Source organism: Lactuca saligna, chromosome 8 (assembly GCF_052625555.1).
Source record: "Lactuca saligna cultivar CGN05327 chromosome 8, ASM5262555v1, whole genome shotgun sequence".
In the NCBI taxonomy this organism is placed as follows: Eukaryota; Viridiplantae; Streptophyta; class Magnoliopsida; order Asterales; family Asteraceae; genus Lactuca; species Lactuca saligna.
Window position 1 is genome coordinate 111,798,748 of NC_136424.1, and position 13,154 is coordinate 111,811,901.

The following is a 13,154-nucleotide window of genomic DNA, read 5'->3' on the forward strand; positions in this document are numbered from 1 at the left end:
GCAGTATGATGCTCTTGGGATTTGCACTCTGACATTACTATGCCTTGTTTTGAGACATATGACTTATGGTTTTTATGACATGGGATGACTCAATGGTGTTTTCAATAATTTTTTTTATGAATGATTAAATTTAAAAATGAAATTTTTGGTATTGGATTTTGGGATGTTACAAAGACAACTAGCATACCACATAGCAAATAATGTGTCGACATTGGTGCCTTTGACCCCTGGATATAGTGAGAAAAATCACCTCACAGATAAATAAGAAAACTGGATAGCACGCCGCTCTGAGATCAACTCTACCAATCACCTTAATAGATTCAATAACACAAACTCAGCTTATAGGCCAAAATACCTAAAAACACCCCTAGGTCAAACCCTGGAAAATCTTATCAAAGTCAACCGATTCAACCGGGTGAACTCAGTCAGTACGTGGGGCATACTCCTTATGTATGCGGGATGTACTTCACAGTTTACCAAGGATCGAGGAGTTGACCTCATACATGTAGCGTACGCCTCGGTACACTCAACATACGCTGCTACTCACCACCCCTCTTATTAACTGCTTAATTCCTTAAGCACTCACGTCCAAATTTTAGATCTAGGAAACAAAAGATGTTCTTAACCATAAAGTTTCCAACTTTATGGTTTAGCATGGCTATTAAGACCTTAACTCCAAAAACCCTAGTCTCTTAACTCATTAAGACCATCCAGTACTTGCATGGAGAGAAACTAATGACAAAAAACCCAACTTTATGACTTAACACCCCTCAAAACCTCTAAAAGGACAAATCAAATGTCTTGGAGTACCTTCTACTCATAAGGACCAAGTTTGGGACAAAAGGGGGGGAACAACTTTGAGCTAAAACTAGATCCATAAGATTTCTACATCAAGGTTAAAGCTTTTTACCTCCACAAGGTGCACAAGGGGAACAAGATGATTGATCCAAAGCCTTGAGTGAAACACCACCACCTTAATGCTCTTCCTTCTACTCCAAAAGCTCCAAATGGCACCAAAAATGGCTTTATAAGCTTTACAATGCACTAACACTCTTTAGGGTATTGAAATGAGGAATGAGGCTGAAGATAAAAAGGTGCATGCGACCATAAATGCGTTTAAATAGGGTCCAAACCCTAAAATTTAATGTTTGCACCCTGGTTGCGTATGTCCTGTGTACTAATGCGAACCCGAGTACCTCAGCGTACGAAGGTGTACGCCCCACGTACTCCAGTTGACTCCAAAATTACAAAATTGCCACTGGGAACTAAACTTGCAATTAAAGCACAGCTCAAGGGTTAAAACGAATACATGAATAATTAGATGTTACATTTTTTTGTTTAGAACAATGACTGGATTTGGTTAAATTTTTGCAGGTTCGTGATCCAAGAAGGTTGTTATTTAGCCAAAATTTTATGACTCTATGAATTATTGGGAACTAGCCAAAAACATTTTGTGATATAAAATTCTAAATTTAAAAATCAGGATGTCTTTATCATACGCTGTTTGGTCCTCCTCTGAATCTTCTCCTAGTAAATATCTTTCTGCAATGACACATTGGATAGATTTCACTACTTGGGTAATGAACAAGTTTTTTTTGAAGCATTTCCTTATCTACAATACGACGGTCCGTATTTTGGCTATTTTAGTTACTGTTTATTTGTTATTTTACACAAAATAGCAACATGATTAGATTTATTTAATAAAAACAACATCATGTCATTATATTTTCACCATAATAGAAACAAACGTATAATATTTTCTCAAACAACCACCATGATCATATAAGGGTTGGCATGATGTATCGATGAAACTAGAATGAGTATTCATAGTTATAGAAAATCATAGTTTGGTACTCTTTCTTCTTGATCTTGACTTCCCAAAACAATGTGATAAGTAATCAAACTTAAAAAAGACTTTAAATGGCCTAATTTTCATCCCACATAAATAAAAGTAAAAGACTCAGATTGTATGGGATGAGATTTTTGGTGGTAAAACAGTTCGCCCACCCTTCGTGATATGACGTCATATTAGTTGTCAAATTAGGGTCGCTAAAGGTCTCATCATTGTGGCTAAGGGTGTTCATCGGTTTAAATCATATGGGTTGGGTTTGTGTTCAAGATAAGTATGACTATATATGTATGAACTGAATTAAGCAATAAATTTTGTAGTTGTAGTTAACATTGTTGTTGCTAGTTATTAGTTGCCTATATAGCTCTTTAGAGTGAATTCAAGGCTCAAAAATTGAGCTTTTGTATATGAATGAAGAGTTTGTAACATCCCAAAAATTACTAAGAATTTTTTTTTGTTTTTAAGTCAAACAAAACCACTAATCATTTATTTCACAACCCATCAGAGTATGAAAATGTATAAAATAATTATCAGAGTACAAATCATCTCAAAAAAGCTTAATACCGGCGGATGTAATGTAATCACGTTAAGCTCTTCCCTTTGGAACGAAAAGTACCTAAAACTATAAACATAAAACCATAAGCACAAAGCTTAGTGAGTTCCCCAAAATATCACATACCATATATACATACGGGCCCCACCCGGTATTTATCAAACCCTGCCCGATATTCATAATGGGCCTTGCCCAAACATACATATAAATACATACAAGAGTTATAAAGACAACTAGTGTAACGCCCCGATTCTCAGGTATTGTTTAAGTATGAATTTCTTTGTTTTTGAGGTCTACTCGACAAGTGGCTTGTCCTACTCGCCGAGTAGCATCGGGTTGGGGACACATATTTAGTGACCTACTCGTCGATTCCATGAAGGGACTCGACGAGTAGGAGCTGGCAGATGAAACCCTAAATGCCATGGTTTTGCACCCTATTTAAGGAAGCATAAGCCTCCTTTGGCCTCTTTGCAGTCCATTGAGAGCTCATAAAACCCTAATTCATTTGGTGCTTCATCCTTGTGTGTCTAAAGTTTTCGAGAGGAGATCTTTTGAGAAGAAGAGCTTGGAGGACAAAATGCTAGGGGCAAGGAGGTGTGGGAAATCAGGAATCTACCTCAGATAGCATCATTTAGAGGTATCAAGTCGTCACCTTTACTTCATTCTTCTTTTAGACCTCTTTTGGTTGAGATCAAGGGTTTTTATGGTTTGGTTGAGATGATAATGTGGGATATGAGCTAGATCTGAAGTTGTAACTTCAGATCTGGACCCTTCTTGGGTTCTAGAGTCATAAAGCCCCGAATGTGGTCATGTATGAAGCCTATTTGAACTATGAAACCCCATTGTGAGCTTGGATTTGACATTTGGAGCCTTTGTAGCTATGCATGCACGTAAAGTTTGCAACTTTACGTGAAAAGCATGCCTTAGAAGCTTGGATCTGTAATTTGGAGCCACTGCATGGCTTAAAAGAGTCTGTATGGCCTAAGGACTGAAGGAACTCGGTGAGTCATAAGGTTGACTCGGCGAGTCTCATGAAGATGAGCCTGGACCCGACGAGTTGGATGAACAACTCGGCGAGTCCGATGAATATTGTTGTAGACTCGACGAGTTGGATGAACAACTCGGCGAGTCGGTTGAGGTTTCCCCAATTTATGTATGCGTGTGTATCCGTCGAGTTGTGAGAAGGAAACCTGACGAGTAGCCCTAGGGTTTCGATCATAAACCAAAGGAACTTGACGAGTCACTCCGGTGACTCGACGAGTGGGCAAGTACTTCAAGGAACTCGACGAGTAGTCGATGGTACTCGGCGAGTTAGGGTCAACATGGAAGGTTGACCTTGACTAATGACTTTGACTTTGATCAGGGTTTGATTAGTTGGCTTATGAGATACCTTGAAAGGTTGGTAACCTATGAGTATGATTATGCTATGGTATCAGGTGGTGGAGTTTGGCGCGGTGATCCGAGGGTTGAAGTTTATCTACCAAGTCGACATCTGCAAGGTGATTTATCCTCACTATATCAATAGGGTCTAAGGCACCAAGGGCGACCCTTTAGTTGTTATTGTTATGGTATGCTACATATGGTTATGATCTGTTAGTTCAGAATCAGGATAGACAGTATGTTATGCTCTTATGATCCGTAGGGATTGGTATGATAGTGACCTGCTAGATCGATGCTCTAGTTATGACAGATTGTTATGATTGATGATTAGTGAGATAGATATGTATGTGTTTATATATGCCAGTATATGCTAGTTATCCGCACATGGTTATTTGCTTGTTGTTTGGGTTGAGGCGGTCCTGCTTTGTGCTGAAGGCCAACACACCCTATGAGCGGTCCGGGGAGACTGTAGGCCCACGTGGCGATCCAGTTATGTCGAAGGCTCGGGACAGATTCAGATAGACCGTAGGCCCTATAGGGCGGTCCAATTAGGCCAATGGCCCAGTATGCATGTTGTTGATTGTCTGTTATTGATATTATATTATCGATATGGTATTAGTATTTTGGGGGTAGCTCACTAAGCCCTCGCGCTTACAGTTTCACTTTATTGTTTCAGATACTTCAAGAGATCATGGCAAGGCGAAGGCGTGACCGTACCGCTGCTCATCCTTTTGATCTAGTTATTGGGACACTTTGATGAACAATGATTTGAAATCATTTTGTAAACAAATACTATTTGGTTTTATTTATGATTGAAAAAGTTTAAATTTGCCGTAAAATTTTTGGATGTGACAGCTAGAATCTTCTAACATAATCCAATGGGCCGACATTGTTGCCTTCAACCCGCAAGTACACTGAAGAGACTCACCTTAATCAATAACAGATAAATCTCAGACCCGAGATGCTGGTACGAGAACCTCGTCACACTATACATATCAAACCAATCCCTAGTTAGTAATTAAGTTGTGACATCCCCAATTTCACGGCCATAAGAGACCGATTTGTTTATGCTTGTTTTTAAAATCAGAGTAATCTTTTAAAGAAAACAGTTGCGGAATTTGTTCCCAACACAAGACATGATAATAACTTATCAAAACATTTCTCAAAGAGAATGTATTTTTATTTAATAATTAAACCTTGGGATGTCATGTTCTGATACAGACATATAAGCATAAACAGAACTTACATTCAATTACACTAATGATTTATATCTCCTTTAAATCTCTATGTGAAATATGTCTTCGTATCGATACCTGTGATACAAAGAAAACTGAGTGGGTCAGGCTTGGAAGCTTGGTGAGCATATAGGATTTTCATCCCACTATGTTATATCATATATTTATAAATACAGAACATTCAAACTTGTACAATTTCACCATATAAAGGTAACTCTTATCCCACCCCATCGATCCTCACAACGACACGATCTAAACTCTCGTATCTAAAATTTTCCTCTTTACCTGATCCCTACTCACGGATCTAAAACTATCCTTTTCACCCGATCCATTCTCACGGATCTAAAACTAACATTTTCACCTGATCCATACTTACGGATCTAAAACTAACCTTTTCCCCTGATCCATACTCACGAATCTACAACTACCTGATCCATACTCACGGATCTAAAACTAACCTCCTGATCTGATCCATACTCCTAGATCAATAATTGTACCTAATCCATACTCCCGGAATAGGGACAATTAACTATAACTTAATCTTGATCTGATCCATACTCCCGGATCAATAACTGTGCCCAATCCGTACTCCCAGACTAGGGACAGTTAACTTAGTCTTAATCCATACTCCCAGACTAATAACAAGTTTTATCTCTTTACCTGATCCATACTCTCGGATCTAAAACTAACCTCTTGGTCTAATCCATACTCATCCTTTTATCACACACCAACTATCTCATCTACCCATGTTCTACCCAACATATTTGTAGATATAAAATACATATACAATTTAACTCATTTAAAAACTATATAAAACATCCATTCCACGCTCATCTCAAATAAACAATAATATATAAACACACAACACGCATTTCATAACAAATACTTCATATTTATGTGTTAGAAGAACGTAACAACACACTCACTTGATTAGAAGATGTTCGAACAACACTACGGCTTGTAAAAGTAGTATATTCTTCGGTAGATCTGGAAGATCTTCACAAAAATTAGCTTCTCACGGGCAGAGATTCGGCTCGGGAATCGCACTTCTCGGGATATTCAGGGATTCGAGACTTGCTTTGGGGCTCGGAAATGATACCGGGGCTTCGGGATATTTCTTGCATGAAAAACGAGGTAAAAACGCGAGAGGAAGGAAGAATGGAGCAATAGAACTCGTCTGCCCTCGACTTCCTTTTATAGGGGGCTGAAACCTTCGATTACGCTGGGCGTAATCTTAGGTACGATGGGCGTAACCTGGATAACCCCGGTGACTCCCCTTTTTGGGTAATATCCGATTTTTTATTTAAATTAAATAGTTTAATTATTTAATAAACTTCAAAAATTCATATCTTCCTCATACGAGCTCCATTTTCGATGTTATTCATATCCTCACGTAGGTGAGACTACGATCTACAACTTTCATTTAGACCCTGTTGGCTAATTTTGACTTTATTTTTATTATATTATTTTAGTAGGCCGGGACAGGAAAACTCAGTTATAAATTCATAACTTCTTCATCCGACGTCCATTTTCACCTATCTTTTTATCGTTTAACTAGAATTGACGAGATCTTCGATTCTCGTTTAGATTTTTCCGGCTAAAAACCGCTCGATCTCAAATCGAGTATTCGGGTTGTATACTACTAAGCTGAAACTTAGAAAAATCATAACTTCCTCATACGAAGTCAGATTTGGACGTTCCTTTTATACATGCTCACGGTTTAATGAAATCTATGACTTTCGTTTAGATAGCTAAGGCTAAATATCTATCTAACGTAAATTCACTATTTACGTCGCGTTGTGTCGTGGCGGCTTTGTCGCGAAACTTCGACAAGTCATAACTTCTTCGTTATAACCCGGATTTTGGTGTTCTTTATATGTACGAAATCCTTGTAACATATACTATAACTTATTTAAGATTATTCCTTCAAAATAATCTTCAATCAAAAAGTCGTTTTTGATGCTTAATGTCTCTAAATTGACTAGCCCTGATCTACGGGCGTTACAATTATCTCCCCCTTAGGATGACTATGTCCCGGAATCATCAACGAAATAGAATTTGCATAATGATTCCACACGTTATTTCTTCATCCTATCTAATTGTTGGATTAGTTTCTAAGCCTGTAACCATATTTGGTAAGTACTTGACCCGGTTGTGCTTAGTCCTTTTGGGTTGCCTTCACCAAAGCAACTTGACTGGAGAAATAAATATAGAGAAAGAGGTTATTATGATTTATTAATATATTATGAGAATAATATATTAAAGGAGAAATCATATTTGTTTAATTAATATTGGTTAATAATTAATTAGGAATTAATTTTGTGATCAAGTGTAATTAATTAAACCAGAGGGGCTGAATTGTAATTATGTGATAGTTGCAAAGTAGGGTAATGGTTACCCTAGACATAGGTTGCACAAATTCAAGGGATAAGGTATCCTTGAAATCTTCCAAGGATAAGGACTTTCAAGGCTTATCTTTTGGTTACTTGGTGGGCAAGCAACTAGATAAGGATAAGGACTGAAACCCTAATCTCTACCCTATAAAAGGACCCCTAAGGCCATAGAAATCGTAGACTTGATCCCTAGGGGTTTCTAGAGTCAATTTATACCTCTCCTCTTCTCTCTCTATTGCTTCTACAATTGCTTGTGGTGTTTGTGAGCCATTAGAGGTACTACACTTGTGGTACTTACTTTCAAGACTTAGGGTTTGAGGATTTGAGCTGTTATTACAATATAACAACAAGAGATATGTGATCTAACTTTCTACATGAATTTCTAAAATACTAGTATCATGCCAGGGTTCTTCATGTGTTCATAATGTTGTGTATCTAATAGTGAAAACATAGATCCAAATCTAGGGTTGCATGCACACATAGGATTGTTTGTTCAAAACCTATCAGTGGTATCAGAGCCTTTGGTTAACTTGTTTTCTATTAGTATTATACAATTGTATGAACTTGACATATTAGGGTTTATAGCCAATAAACCCTATGAGGAAAAATTTCGACATTAGGGTTCCTAAACCCTTATTTGCGAAAACTTGGTAAGGGTTTTTCAAATCCTTTCTTTAAGTCCTAAGATTTCGAAATCTAGGGTATGCAAACCTTAGGATTTTCGAGATTAGCCTCCTCCCCAAGATAAGATCTTAAATTTTAGGGATTTGGATTATCTCATATCTTGTAATTATCCTTTAATGGTTATATATGGTAATTAAAGATCACTACTAGAAAAACAACCTTTTACGACGCGCAATTTATGATACGCATTGATTCACGATACGTAAACGAGTGTGATCTAAAAATAATGTCATCTCTCTATAAATTTTAAGGATTTAGGGCGCGCATTTTTGCGTACCCTTAAATTAGTGTCTAAAAAAAACACGGAGGACGCCTATAATAAAACGTGTGTCATCTGAGGATGTCGCTTTATAAATTTAAATGGAAATGCGCCTTCCATCCTTTAGTAGTTGAGGGGGAAAATGAAATCCTAAAAAATTAAAATCCCCGCCTTCCTTTTTGTTCCTTTCCCTCTTGCCCTAATTATCGACGCTCCTTCCTTCCCCCTGCCGACATTGACTGCCACCTACTTCTTCCCTCACACTTCGACCATCGTTACTTGCCATTCCCGGTCGTCGACGTCGATCAAGGAAAGCACGCCACCAGCCGACAACCTTCAATCTCTCCTTCTCATTTTCTCTGTAAACCCTAATCCGTATATGGTTTCCAGTCGTTTCCCCAAAGGAAACAGATTTGATCCAATTGTTTCCCCAAAGGAAACAGATTTGAACCCTCTTGATGACTATTAAGAATTCTTTGATGATCGATTGGTTCAAGACTTTGACTATTGAATGAAAAATGCATAATGGACACAGACCTTCTTGTTCAACTATGGTTTCCAGTAATTAGACAAGGTAAACATGGGGCCCATGTGAAGGAAGATCCGAGCCCATTTATGTGATTGAATCCGCTTCGTATGTGTTCGATCCAGAGATTTTAGGGTTCTTTGAGGCGACCTCAACCCAGCAGCTCGTATCGGGAGAAGGTATTGCTGGTAAAGCGTTGGGTACAAACCAGCAGCTCGCAGGTTGTCCATCATCAGCCACACACCGTGTTTTATAGGCCACAAAGACTTGGAGTAGATGAAATTGAAATCGAAATTGATATTATCTAGCTGAATCGATATCGATTTGACTCCAAATTGCAGTCAATCGAAGGATTATTTGGTAAGGTGCACTCTTTTGTATTGTAAAAATTGCTCTTCTTTCTCCTTTATTCATGCCTCTGATTTCGATTTTGATTCTTCTTGTATTCTCCTCTGTAAAACCCTAACTGGAAAGGCGATACAGATATTAATCGTGATTTCCTCGATCCTCTTTCCTTGATCCCCAATTCTACACTCTAAGCATCTCAGGTACGCTCCATTCCATCTCCCGTATTCTTTTTTTTATGTCTCAGGTGAGACATCCATCTCCCGTACTTTTTTGCTTCTTAATCCCATTATGATAGTTGTTCACAATCGCACACAGCACCACACACACATCCACATGTTTACTATTTTGATTCTTTCTGTCTATTTTCACTGATAAGTTAGGGTTTTGGTCTCTTTGTTATGGACTATGAATGGTGAATGATGCCTACTCCTAGATTTAATAATAGTAATACTAATCAGTATTACATGAAAACAGATATGTCCAACAATGTTGTTGGGCTATCGACTATTGACTCAACAATGGTATCTCAGCCACTAAACCAGAAGCACCAAGTAGGTGGCCAGAACAATCACATATTACATAGCCTTGGGAGCCATATGGGTGGGGGAATCAGGTCTACTTTACATAGCCTTGGGGTTTGATCAGAGAGACTTTTGTTGATCCAACTTTTAATCATCAAGGTACGATTCATTTCTGTCGTTTTATGTCATTTAGTGTCAATAAGTTTAACGTAATTTTATGTGTTTTCTGTAGACTGGAACTCGAAATTCCAGCAAACAATGGTGGAAATGCATCCACTTAGAACAGCTGATGCCGCATACAGCAAGATTAAAGGAATGCTTTCTACTCTTGAAGATCACTTCACTCGCATTATCAGTCCAAAGGTGCAACTTTTCCCATTACTTTTACAAAAATTGTCCTTGTGGTTTCTAAAAGAGTTTTCAGTTTTGGACTAAAATTCAGAAACAACAGGAACCATTTTTGTAACTTATTCTTACTCCTAGATTCCAAAAAGGGGGAACTTACTCTATTTTCTTTTCGGCAATGATTTGTACAGGAATACCAAAGTTTTAGAATTGGAAGTGATGGAAACGTACAAGGAGTTGGACTATTTGTGAATATTGAACCAGAAACGGGGCATCTGGTTTGTGATGCTGAGACTTGAACCTGAGACCTCAGTTATGGATTCTTATTCTTTTTTTATTTTTAAAAATTTAAAATTTTTTGTTTTAGGTTTTATTGTCCTGTGTTGAGGGTAACCCAGCTGCTAGAGCTGGAATACATGTAGGAGATGAGTTGATTGAAATAAATGGAGAGAGAGTTAAAGGGATTAGTAGTGAAGCTGCTGCACAAAAGCTTAGAGGTTATGTTGGGACAAGTGTTACAGTCAAAGTGCACAATGTAAGTTTCTTACATTTAAGTTTGGTAGGAAGGAATGGAATGGTTGATTCCTTTCCAAAGGGTTTTATAGAAATTTGTGCATGTTCATATTTCTGATCTACATGGAAAAAAGTTGGCCATTGACTCTAGTTTTAGAGAGGTGAAACTACCCCGGGAATTCATCAAACTTTCTCCTATATTAAGTGTCATCATTCCTCATAGAACACCAAATGGTCATGTATCCAAAACCGGATATGTAAAGCTATTAGCCTTCTCCCAGGTGCTTATTAATTCTCTAAATCTTAGTCTTACTTTATAACTTCATATCTTAAATTCATCTAACAACAAGCTTTTGTAAACAGAGTGCTGCTACAGATATGAAACACGCCATTCGTGAATTTGAAAATCAGGGTGTTGAATCTTACATTTTGGATCTCTGAAACAATCCAGTAAGTAGCCTAAAGTTGACTTTAGTAAACTTTTGTTTGACTATTTACTAGTATTTACATATATATATATATATATATATATATATATATATATATATATATATATATATATGTTTATTTATAGGGTGGTTTGGTGAAGGCTGGACTTGATGTTGCTCAAATATGCCTGGATGGAGATGAGACTCTAGTGAACACAATAGATAGAGATGGGAACATGCTTCCTGTTAACATTTACTAGTATTTACATATATATGTTTATTCATCATGTTGGAGAATGTGACAGAAGATGATATTCACTTTCCAGGTCATATTCACTTTCCAGGTATATTACAGTTTACAAGAAATAACAACGTACTTTTATGTATTTACTTATTGTGAAAACATTTTACTTTTATTTCTTTCTATTACAGTTTACAACACTGCACTTTTCATTTATGCTCTTACAAGATTTGTTCTAAGTCCTTTAATCCCAAGCCACTGATAGATCCTTGTTGAATCTATCATAAACTCCGGGCATTTTAACCCCTGATTCAATTACGTGATAATATTAAGATAATTCCCAGCTTTCGAGATGTGGGTATCTCCAAGAAAGAACAAAGTTCAATTCATAATAATTCTTAGCTGCTAAACAAAAACCTCTAGGGAGTGGTCCCCTAAAACAGTCCTGGGACAAAGTTAGTGCTCTTGACATAACAAAACAGCCATAATACCAGAAAAAACCATCCTACCCCTGGCCAAAAAGATAACAGAAATGTCGGGGCTTATCAATACCAACGGCCCAAACTTTCACCTTGTCCTCAAGGTGAAGGAAAGAATGGGTCGTCCTTGCATTCCTTTTCAAGCGCGGTTGCCAAAATGAAAGGTAAACCCGAAACAACTCAAACTTCACGTGTAACATCAATAACTTAAGAGAATAGACCAAAATCTCCTCTGACTTCTTCTTAAGTGACTCCTGTTGCTGTTGTTCTCCTTCCATCTCTTCAAGTTCGAACCCTTGTTTGGTGGCTTGCCCTACAATCACTGGCTCCAATTCCTCTAAGATCATCTTGATAACTTTATCAACCTTCCCATTCTTATTACTCATCACACCTGAGGAGAAGTATTGGTAATGAAAACTGGGACCCTCGCTTGGTATCCTCACCACCTCAAAAACATTCTTGAATTTATGTGGGACTTCACCAATGACTTGTGCATTCCCACCTTTTTTCACAACTTCCCAACCATTCTCATTAGGATCTAAGGTGATGTACCAGCCATATCCACCAGAAGTAACTGATGCATTAAAGCCCTTGCTATGTAAACTTGCTAATTCAGCTTCAAGTCCTTTAGTAAAACCATCACCTGAATCATCTAAAACAATAAGGGGGCACAACAGGAACTCTTCCAGCCGATAAAGCTCACCATAAGTAACTTCACTTCCACTTCCATTTGCCCTAAGAAACTTATTTGGCAACAACTTTAACATCAAATCTTTGCTAACATCTTTTCCCTTTTTAGCAATAACAAGTATTTCTTTATCTATCTCTTCATCAATCCCTTTCTTCTTCAAATTCTCCAGGATCCAAGAGCTCTCCATACTCTTCTTGTTCTTACCAGTAATGACATTACTTCCACCAAGATCATCATAACCAGCTGTAATTGTAACCTGTTCAAGACCTTTTTCCTGTATTTTGATTCCAGCAAGCATACACCAATTCCCCTGCACTCTTTCTCGGGGAACCATAATATCACCCAGGGGGTCATGATGTTTGGATAAGGTGACATTAGAATCTTCAGTAACCTTTTGAAATGTGAAGTATGCTCCATGCACCAGATATTTAGAGAAATACTTCACTTTTGTTAACAGCCACAAAAAGATGAAATATTTCTCCACAGTTTTGGAGACAGAATTTTTTTTCCATGACACTATCATTTTTATTGAAATCAACAGTAGCTAATACACCATATCCGATACATAAGACAACATTAATATCAGTAGAAGAGCCAATGTGCCCAGGTGAATCAACAAGAATGCTCAATAACTCATTTTGGATGACAGAGGATCCAAAATTGAACCCTAGGGTTTTGAAGACGATATTAGGATAAGCCAACGCCTCCA

The 13,154-nt window shown here is 37.6% G+C and overlaps 1 pseudogene; it reads left to right on the plus strand.

Annotated features, from left to right (window-relative positions):
* The first annotated feature begins 10,006 nt into the window (after nucleotides 1-10,006).
* Nucleotides 10,007-11,294, plus strand: LOC145010018 (carboxyl-terminal-processing peptidase 3, chloroplastic-like; annotated as a pseudogene).
* Nucleotides 11,295-13,154: the final 1,860 nt, after the last annotated feature.